Here is an 11,209-nt window from a genome sequence, read left to right as displayed (position 1 = left end):
CTTTAACCAGTGANTTGTTGTTCCATAAAGCTGTGCCTATATATCGTACTCACAATTGCTAAATGCCATTCAAAGACTTTAATTATAGACATGTCCCGATTTGAATATCTTCAAGCTAACTTTTTCATTTCTTTGGAATAAGAGATCATAACTTCAATGGTACAACTTGATTTGCAACAAACCTAGTTCTTAAAAAAAGTATCAGCACCTTCACAAGCCTATTTTAGGAAAGCATATTATAAAAAAGAAGTTAAACTCTCCGCAAAATTTATTTCGTAGTCATACTTCCATTTTGCCGATTTTGAACTATAGAGATGCAGAGCGAATAAATGTTTAGTGAAATTGTGATATCAGGGTGAACATTCTCTTTAAAAGTAAATGTTGAAAGGTCGCGCATGTCTTGTCAGATAATGTTAACGGTCTTCACACCTGAGGAGTATGACACTTTGAATTGATGGGACTTAGAATATAATTGTCGTATTGATTTAATTAGCTATCTTGATCAAATTACCAATTTATTTTCATTGTACCTTTCTATCTTGTCTCCAAATAATTAAACTGATTGTTTTCTCTTCTCGCTTCATTATCATGGTCAAATTCGTTTCGTCTTGACATTAGTCTCTATTATACCTCGTGTTCGACACAATAACTATAAGCAATTGTTTAAAACAACCGAATAAAATATTTCTGCGTTTTGCCAATAGTTATCTCGGGTATTTAAAAGATCAAAAATATGAAACAAGGCCCATCTAGGACATTTTCCTTTACTTTTACCTTCACACCACATTTCTCACGATATAAAAACAACATTTTCGATATTTTTATTTCATTTTTCTCATAAAAACTTCAAACAAGTTTTCTCGACAATAAAAACAATTATTATAACATTACTAGTAAAATTCTAGCTGAGCGCCCACATTGAACTTTTCTAAAACGGAAAGATAGAGTCTGACTTCTACTTTATTAAAACATATATCTCATACAAGTTTAAGTTAAAGAACAATTAAATCTAAATAGAAACTTTAATACCATGCTGGTAGGGCAAATAGAAAAAAATTATCAAAACACAAAAGGTATGCCGCAAGGCAGCCGACTGTGGCGTTGCCTTTTTATATTGGCCGTAAAAGACATCGTCTATAAGTTATAAGACATATCAAAGTAAATAAGGATTTGTTGTTTTTGACTGACTGGTATTTGAATGAATCTTTTTTACACAATAGATTCAAACCAGGCAAATACTTATATCCGTTTGTCGATTGTGTGAAATTTGCACCCAATTAAGCGTTTAACACATGCGACGTCACGCTCCCTATATCCACCTGAACAAGGAAAGGTGACATTCTTGCACAAGTATAAATATCTGTCAATTACTTGCCATTGAAACGAAGAAAAGTAATTATAGAAAATCCGTTGATATATTTTTTGGAAGTCGTTGTTAGTCAGAGATCAAGATATATGATCTAATACTTAGAAATTTTACTCTTTTTTCGGGGCGTGGTGCGACTTTCTCTTATAAAATAAGTCTACAGCGATTTGATTAAAACGGTATAGATTTTAATTAAAAAGTTCGCACCTTTCCAACATTAATTCGATATTACTCAATCAAAGTTTGGAATCCCACAAATACTTAAATTAAAATTCATTGAAAAGGGAACTACGATTTACTGACGAACAACGAAGAGTCGAATTGTTGAACACTAGATCGCCTTCTAGCAATTGCGGTCTTGGATGATAGCAGATTCTGATTGCTCAGGTCAGCATTCAGATCCAAATTTTGTTAAAATGAAGAAAATGAGCAACTGGTCGCAAGTGTGATTTTTTCAGTTGTGTGCACTGGTCGATCTAAACCAGCAAATTCTCCCAGAAGCGACGAGTCGTTGAAAACCTATGAGTTGATTTCAGATCTTGTGATTCGTAAAGTCGTTAAAAGTCCCATTTACACGTTCCCAGCCAACATCGTGATGCCAGTCAGGTTAAAACGCAGGATCAGATTTTAAAACCAAATTATCTGAAATGACCATACACTTTCCTTGAACTTCATTCGGATGATTTTGATAAAAAAAAATTATATTAAGAATATATTTTTGACTGTACACTGTCTTTACAGACGATCAAGTTATGGAAAATATTGAATCTTTGTCCTGATCATATAATACTTATACCTTATATACTACCAGGTGTGTTTATAAACCTAATAAAATAAATACTATAAAGAGAGATTCAAGTGTTAAAACTACTTCTGTATTGAATTTTTAAACTTGTACAAGTGTTGATATAGTGATAACATATAATTTGCAGAGAGACGACAAATAGGCAATTTAAATACGACTGAAATCTATCTATGAAAGTCCTTAAAATTAAATGAGGCAACTTTAGTCAAAGAACACGACAAACCCTTCGCTATGAGAAAGCATTGTGTCCAAACGAACGAACAGATTGTACACAATGAATCTCAGATTGAGATGAAAACTGGATAACCCTACCTCAGTAGACTAGTATATTGGTGAAATACGACCTAGTGGAAATATTTAGCATATAAGAAGTCTGTAATCCATTTATTTATTATTTTATTATAACGAGCTAGTTGACTAGGGCATCAATATTCATATCAAAATAATTATGTGTAGTTTCTTTAGAAAATATAAATTCAGAATTTCCTAAATCAAAGTGGCGACAATAAATAAGTGGGATAAACTCAATGTAATTTTATAGCATCCTATCCCATCCCAACAATTATTATCATCACACTATTCAGAGGAACGTCCTATACGAAAAAAAGCTTGGTGAAATTAATTCAGAGTGGCACACCGCAATTATCGTAGGAAATAAGAAATGATTCATCTTAAAGATGACTCTTTATATGACTCTTTAAAATATTTAGTCAGGCTATATTATCCAACATGAAAATGATTGCAGGGAAAACCTAAAATAAAATTGTAAGGATTTATAAAGGGCCGGGTGGGTAATGTAATAGATCAAGGGCTCTGAATGTGGTAATAAATAGAAAAGGTCAGGCTCTTGCAATGACATTGGAAAACTGATTTTCTGTTGGACGACGAACGTGGATCGTGTGTTACTGCAAGACGCAGTCGTTTCTTGCAGTTAAAATCGAGACGATTTCTCTCTTTTGGGTTGGGCTTTTTGTCGAAATAGATAGCATTTCACACTAAAAATACGGTAATATATGTCGAGACAAAATATTTTCTCTGAAATTTTTTAATACTTTTGTCAGATTTAATTTCCTTAAAGGATACGTAAGAGCATTAATGTTTGTCAACAAAGGAATGGCACAAAAGATAAATATGAAATAGATATGTATATGATATAAAATAAAAGGTTAAATAATACTTTGGTGTCTTAATATGAATAATAAAATGAGTGTCAGTTTCAATATCTATCAACTTTGATGATAAGGTAAAAAATATATCAAAATATATCATCTCAAACGATAAACAGCTCTGGACCCCGCTCCCCTTCTATTCAAACTGACCAAATTAATAGCAATTTTTATTTCGTTTTCATGACATATTTCTGAAAATGATGTTTGTCGATTGGCAAGTAAAAAACAATGGAAATACCAGCATTCGGCTTCAATAAATTTGCGCGAAAGCTTGTAATTATCAAGTATGATACCCTTTAAATTTACAACTACATGTATTATGTGAAAATATTTTATACGACTTATTATATACATTTTGTCATACAGAGAGTTCTTAGATAACAGACGCTGCTAATATAATGAAATCACTCTTTTTACTTCTGATATTTAAATGACAGGATTGGGTTTAACATGTTTTGAAAGTCAAAAGTAGCTTGTTAATTTGAGCTATGATAGTAATCAAACACGCCCCTTTCAGAAGAGAAATAAAAAGCGACACAAGAATGAAGGTTGTATTGAAATACAGCGATAAAATTTACCACTAATATACAATTTCGCTATTTTTCTTATCAGCCCGTTTAAAAACTCCTAAACAAAAGCCCAGATTTAGAGAACAATGTCTTACTCGACACGCGACGAATATTTAAGAGAAAAAATGCATGAATCTGAGCTGATATTTAATTGTTGGTGACTTGGTTTAAATTTTTCAATCCTGAATCTAAAGTGTCAGTTGACTGATTGATGAATCAATTTTCTTTTACTGCTCAGTTGTATTTCTGGAAATCTAAGGATGTTTAATCGTGAAGTTTTAATAAGTTAATCGACAGTTATGGAACGTCTTCGCCAAGAGTTTTTCCGTTTCTTTCACTAAAACCTTTTTTTACACAATCCTAGCAAATTTTCCCTCGATAAAGATGCTGTTGGTTATCTTGTACAGATGAAATGCTTGTTATGAGGTAAAGTGTTGCATGCCGCAGAATATCATAAAATTATAAAGATTTTACCCTGTTGGCTTTTTTATACCAATTATCCCTAAAAGCTTCTAGGATCAACAGAGACAATTATTTTATTTAAACAACAAACATTGTGGCGTTTTCTGTTCTTATCGAGATTTAAAAGCGATTTTAAAAGAGATTTAAAAGGACGTTCACACCCCTGTCACATTCCGATTTCCTGCTCGAGGTGTGTGCTTTTAATACACCAAAAGGTATTTGCGATGTTGAAGTTTTGGGTTTTGTGGAATGGTTATAATCACGAACGTGGTTTTGATTGCAAAGATAACAGTTCATTTCAATGCATGTGCTTATATCATGATAACAACTAATGACAAATTTCATAAAAAATGACCATGTTCACTGTCTTCAAAAACGGACTTGAATCAATAAACAGAACGAAGAACGAAATGAATGAAAGTTTTACACGTGTTACTGTTTTGATTAGAAAACGTTGACCCTCAACTGGAAAATGGCCCATCAACCAAATTAGACGTCAAACATGGATCATTATGTAAGATCTCTTGAACTACCTGAACAACCACTTTACGATGAATATAATCTATTTAACTGACCCATGTCCTTTATAATATGTCTCACGCGGAAGATAACAGTCAAGCCTTGGGCAAATTTCACCTTCGTTGATCAGCTATTGTCCACGTTCTATTTGAGGCATAAGCAGTTTTAAGATGGCCACAGAATGTCATCACGAAAGTCTTGTGACGTAATAAAGAAGGTCCGAATAGAGTGATAAAATTCTCACCTCTATTGTTAGAGAGTAGGTGATGAAATGATGATATTTGTCTTTTGTTGCAATGATCGACTGATTATCAATGCGTTGGCATTTTACAGAGAAACTTGTTAGAAGTCGTCAGCAGTTCAGGTTGTTGCAAATCGTGTTATAAAAATACATTTGGAAATATATATGATAAAAGCCAATTATAGACTTGGTTTGATAAACACCGACAGCATTTGTCTGAGATTAAAAGACCTGATGGACTACCTGTAGCTTTTAGTTCCCTCAATACGTCGAGGGAATATTTAATGCAAAGAAAAACTTTTAATAACATGATTCTTTATAGTTCTACAGACAGAAAAACAACTGTGTCTAAAACGATCGAATGAGGTCAAATTAAAAGGAACGTTAAAGCTACAGGAGACATTTGAAATAAATTTTGATATAAATGAAATGAGATAAATATCTTTTAATCCACGTATTAAATAAAACCTGTAATAAAAACATATTTTATCGCCGATACAGATTGATAAATGTGATTTCTGACACCTCATTTCATCTAAAACAAATATTCTAAATCAACATAACAAACAATTGTTAACAAATATATCACAGCTTTTGGTGGAGATTTGAAGATTTCATTGTTAAATTTCACTTGACTTTGACAATCGTAGAACTTTATGAGTTCAATTACTGTTACTTCATTCTCTATATTAACGTTTTTTGATTTATGTAGTAACCTTTTTTTAAAATTTAACTATTCTTATAACCCATGATTGATAGAAAATGGATCCTTGGAAAACAATAAAATTCGTGACTCTTTTAATATGTGATCTGTTAGAGTGGTGGTAAGGCAGATATGAATTGTGCTTTGGAGTCGAATCTTACTATGAACTACATGTTCCGTAGAAAAAGTGAGCTCTGAAAATCTGAAGTAACTTTCGTGATGCACTTGCAAAGTTGCTGCCACATACATCAGTAGATATGCAGATAAAATCTAAACGTGGAAAATGACTGTTTGCTACTTCTTTCAAGTGTCAAAAATATCGCAGATAAAGAAGGTCTTTGAAATATTTCAAACTTTAAACCCTAAGTCAATAGAAATAGTCTTCAAACAGAAGAGTGCACATAGAAAATTGAGCCGACACGTTCGTCGTCCAGCGTGTGTCCTGCATGCGACTGTCACGAGAAAAATAAACTAGAAAAGAGGTCTTGAGTGAGGTCGAATAAGGTACATATTTACTAAGTTGTCTGAAAGGCGAACCTTGCTTTCAAAGACATGATTGACTTTAAAGTCATTTGTGTGATGTGTTTTCAACTAATTGGTTTGTAGATTGGGTGTATGTGAACAGATTTGAAATATAAGACGGTTTCATGTTTTAAGCTCATTTGAACTATTTTCTCTCGAAAGACCTTGAACCCAGCAGTGTTTGTCCTCTCGACCTTAATGAGTTTTGTCTACACATTACGATAATATAACAATTCAGGTAAAATATATCATATTCTTCCTGAATACCTGGTATGTGCGAACTTCGGTGCGCGACAAGATAGATCTTCCGGATTCTACTCTCTGATTAGATTTCAAATATTATTTAAATGAATAAATAATGTTTATATCGCGTATCTACCAAACCTAAATTATTATAAGAAATTCTCATAATGATAGCGATCATCTGATATTAATATTCAGTTTATGGTTTGGCATGAGATGAACTTATCAAAGTATACACGTTGCTTCAGGGCAAAATGTCTAAACTTGACATAAGAGCATCACTCTTTTCTATCTCCAAGAATACAAATTTTATTCTTAGAGTGTTTTACATACAATCTTTATACGGATTGAAAACTTAATGATGAAAAGAACTTCACTTTTCTTCACTAATTGGTCAATTTCAAGAAGGGATTACGTGCTGAACAGTTATCCATGGCAGTTATCTACTACATGTCGACCAGGTTAAGATACATTCTGAAGAGCGGGGCTGTCAGACAAAAAGGTGTAACTAAAGGATAAATCGGCTATACGAAACAAAACGAAAACTTCAACATCAAAAGTGCCCTCAACTTTATTTAAGGCCAAGCGCATCTGGTGTTGCAAAACATTTAATCAATTAAAACATAAATAACGATGATAGGATTATATGAGAGAATTTCTGTAATATTCGATCTTGGTTTCTGTAGAAGTCACTTGTAAATGTCACTGTGTATATCATACAGTTGTGCTTGTAACCTAGCTAACTATGAAATTTAATAGATATTTCTATATCTTATATGAGACTTTTCCATTTCATTTTTGCATTGAATTAAATTAGTAGATACATCGACTTGTGCAATTCTTCAGATAATGTTAAACATATTTCACGCGAAATCCTCTGCTTTAATGGAATGAATTATGCGGAATCATGGTTTAAGTGATTCAAACGAGTTCAAGATGACATTTTTATTGAATTCTTAAGGCGTTCGTTCTTCAGTCGAAATTGAATAGTAAGTATTTGTGACGTAGTCGTGTGAAGACGGTAATCGTGTCTTTAGAAGTGTTTGTGTGTATCGAGACCCTCACTCAATGTCCGGTCGTCACAAAGCACCCGTCACGTAGATTGCTTCTTCACCTACCCGTTACATTTGACACGATTGCGACTAGTATGCCACCCTTGCGTGTCCCAATTGACGATGTCTTTGATGTAGTTGAGTATATTACGATTAAGACCTCCAGTTCAAAGTTAGTCTACAATTTTGACAGTTTTCTTCAGCTTTTCTACCTTTTATATAGATGTTTAGTAATTTAAAATTGTCTCGTTATTAAGCGCTTGAGTAGATGTATATTAGTCGGTTTTGTTCAAGGGTATGTAATGGGCTACATAAAAACTTGTTCGCTCTTCATCAAAGAGAAAACAGACATAGTAAATTTCTAAAAAGAACTACTATAAAGATATAAGCAAAGATAAAAAGAATCGTTTTTATCAACTTTGGATAAAAAGTAAACGTAAAAATATTTTGGAAGTTTCTTTTCATTAGTGTATTTACTTGGTCAATACGTATGTCGTTTGAGGAAAGGTGTAAACTGTATGAAAGTAGGGTCATATCGTACGCCTATAGATTTAAACAAAGGCATAGGTATATCAATGAAATAAATCTATTTTGTAATCCATTAAATAAACTCTCGTTTTCGATTTATTAACACAAGGAATAAATGGTCTGATTAGATAAGAACAACTTTTTCAAAATCATCAAAAGATCTACAAACTCTCGTCCTCTAGACCTAGAGCTAAACCTCTGCGATAGAATTTAGATTCTATACAACAAAAGTTGTTTTAGTAAAGTCACGGTTTCACATCTCAGTCTCTTTCACTTTTTCTGATCGATGGAATAGCGTTGAGGGGACATTCCATTGGTATCCATGCGACGTGCATCTCTTTTTCACAAATTGCAAGTAACGAGATATGTATCTAGGTTCTTGATAGGACGTCTTCAATCGCGGTGTTTTTTTTCATTCAGACTGCAATTTAAAATAGTCGCGTGGTAACTGAGACAAAGAGCCTAGCATTTTGAGTGTTTTCGTAGTGTATATTTTCAAATTCCACATGAAGAAAATCCAGTGGATAAGGTAACTTATAAGGTATCTGGATCACATGAACCAACCCTGCCAGATCAGAGTAGGCCCCACTCAGTTCATTTACTCTTTTTCTGACATAGATGAAGTGTTACATATAAAATTAATGTTTGACCAACATTTGTAACTCAATTTTGTGATCAAAACATGGCAATGTTGTGGATTTTCTAGTTTATTTCAACATTGTTGAAGCAATCTATTGTGTCCTTAAGAATTTAGCATACAATAAGTAATGGATATCATTATTTAAATTGAGGGTTGGATCAAATTTGAAAATAATACAACTAAATTTCAAAATAGCTTATATCAAATGATAAATATTGATGTTCACAATATTTGCGTTTTGTTGTCTAGCAACAATGAACAGTTTACAATGTTCAAGCTGAAAGGATTTCGAATAATCTGTACAAAATCGCATGATTGATGTTTGACAAATTGATATTTAGAAAAATATAGGCCTACATTTACTCCTGCAAAATTCGTTACTACTTTAGGACTTTGGCTTGCTTATCTCGTTTTAATAGTAACATGTACAAACAGATAGCGTTCTAATTTCAGAAACGTTTGCTTTCCAAAAAGGACTATAAATAAACCAAGTGTAGCCAACCAACCAACGATCCGAACCGCAGAAGGAAACCCGAAATCCAAACAACATATTGGCACGAATTTTCACATATGGGAGTCCATCAGTCATAAATAAGTTAGTATTTCATAATGAAGGGTAGTATTAGGTGTCTTTAAAAGCTAGCATACACAGTCATCTGCTTAAATTACACAACAATCATGACGAATGGGAACGTAGGGCTACAAACAAGGGAGGGAACTGATCACAATGTTATATTATTTGTTTCGTGCTGGCGTTGTTTATTTTCCAAACTTGTCCAGTTGCCTATCATTCGACTCACAAAATACAAAATTAGCTTGTGCTACCATAAAACTTTTAGAATTAAACGAATTTTTAGGATAAATAATTTTCCAAAATTACTCTTGCCTTGACTGTCTCTTTTTCATTACCGGTATTCAAATATTTATTTTCTAGTGCTCAATATTTGAATTCATTTTGTATATTGTAATTTATTTAAAAATTTTGATCCTAAGAGTTTCATACTCATCATATCTGAGATCACAAAAATCGATCTATAAATAAAAATCGATTTGCAAGTTAGTTAAAGGGGTAGAAGGACCATTCCGGGAGGTAGATTTAAGTCTTGAATATTTGTAAGTAATCCTCAGAAATACAAGAAATGTACAAAAATCGCATAATTCCCTCAAACACGAAGTAGGAAATTCATTAAATTATACCTAAATAATATAATTATCGTCTGTTGTTCAATTTACCTGTAGTTATGTAAGGGAAGTAACTATGAAAGAATAGAGTAACACGTTAAGGACAGTATAACAGTTTGGGGGTAGTGAGCTTGAGATTATTTTTTTCTTTAATTAATTTTGAATTAGTTTTATAAAAAGGCTGTTTTCACTCTTTTTAGGAGATTGTCAGTGTCCCTGAAAAGGGTCGTTGTTTTTAGTTTTGGACAAAAGTTCGGCACACAGCTTATTTGGAGCTGATGTATTTGGTGACGGCCTTGTTCCTTCGAAAATATAATATATCACTTTGTTTTCTTCGTGTTTTAAAATGAAAAGGAATTTTGCATCCCACTATCCGACTGCATCTGATAAATAAAATAACGAAAACAAAATTCCTGTGATTGCAACTCTCGAAGTCACATTAATGGCCATCTGTTTCATTCTAGAAGAGCTCGTGTGACTTCTTTAAGTTTGTATTTCCTACAATAACTATTCATATTAGTGCGTCTTATTTTCTATAGGTATATAAAAAAAAATTTGTTTCACAATACAGGTTTTATCTTAAGATGATTATTGATATATCAGAAGAACGTTGACTGTTATATTTTCAGGTAGTTCAGCTAAAGAAATAATACTATTACAGAGACATCCCTAGTTAACATATCTAATTAACCTTTCACTTACACTTCGTTGTATCATAAATCTTTACTTTTATGACCTAAGCCAATGCTTTCATGAGACTATGTTCTCATCACCATCTAACACCAACAACAATCATGACCACATAAAACTATATAATATAATGTGTTACCTCCCTTTGGCTAATCTATAATACCTTATAACATACCCGATGAAATACAATATACAAGATTTAGGTCTATCTTTCAATATTACTTTCTATTACTTAGTTTACTTAATATTAACACCACAATAGTTGTAAACAAAACTTTAACCCTGTGCCAGTGCCTGAATAGTAACTTTCAATTACCCTAATCACTATACAAAATTGATTAAGACTTCCAGAATGTGGTTTCCTTTCAATCGCTTTACTTGTGTCAATTTACTTGACAAATTAAGTACGAAGACAACATTTCGAGCCGAATGGCTAATCAGTGACAATGCATGTCTGATAGGATGCAAGACCGATAGGATATTCACCATAATGCAAACAAAGCCCCCTTGTACATTTG

Source organism: Lottia gigantea (genome assembly GCF_000327385.1).
Source record: "Lottia gigantea unplaced genomic scaffold LOTGIsca_4, whole genome shotgun sequence".
NCBI lineage: Eukaryota > Metazoa > Mollusca > Gastropoda > Lottiidae > Lottia > Lottia gigantea.
The sequence above is the reverse complement of the archived record's forward strand: the minus strand, read 5'-3'. Positions refer to the sequence as shown.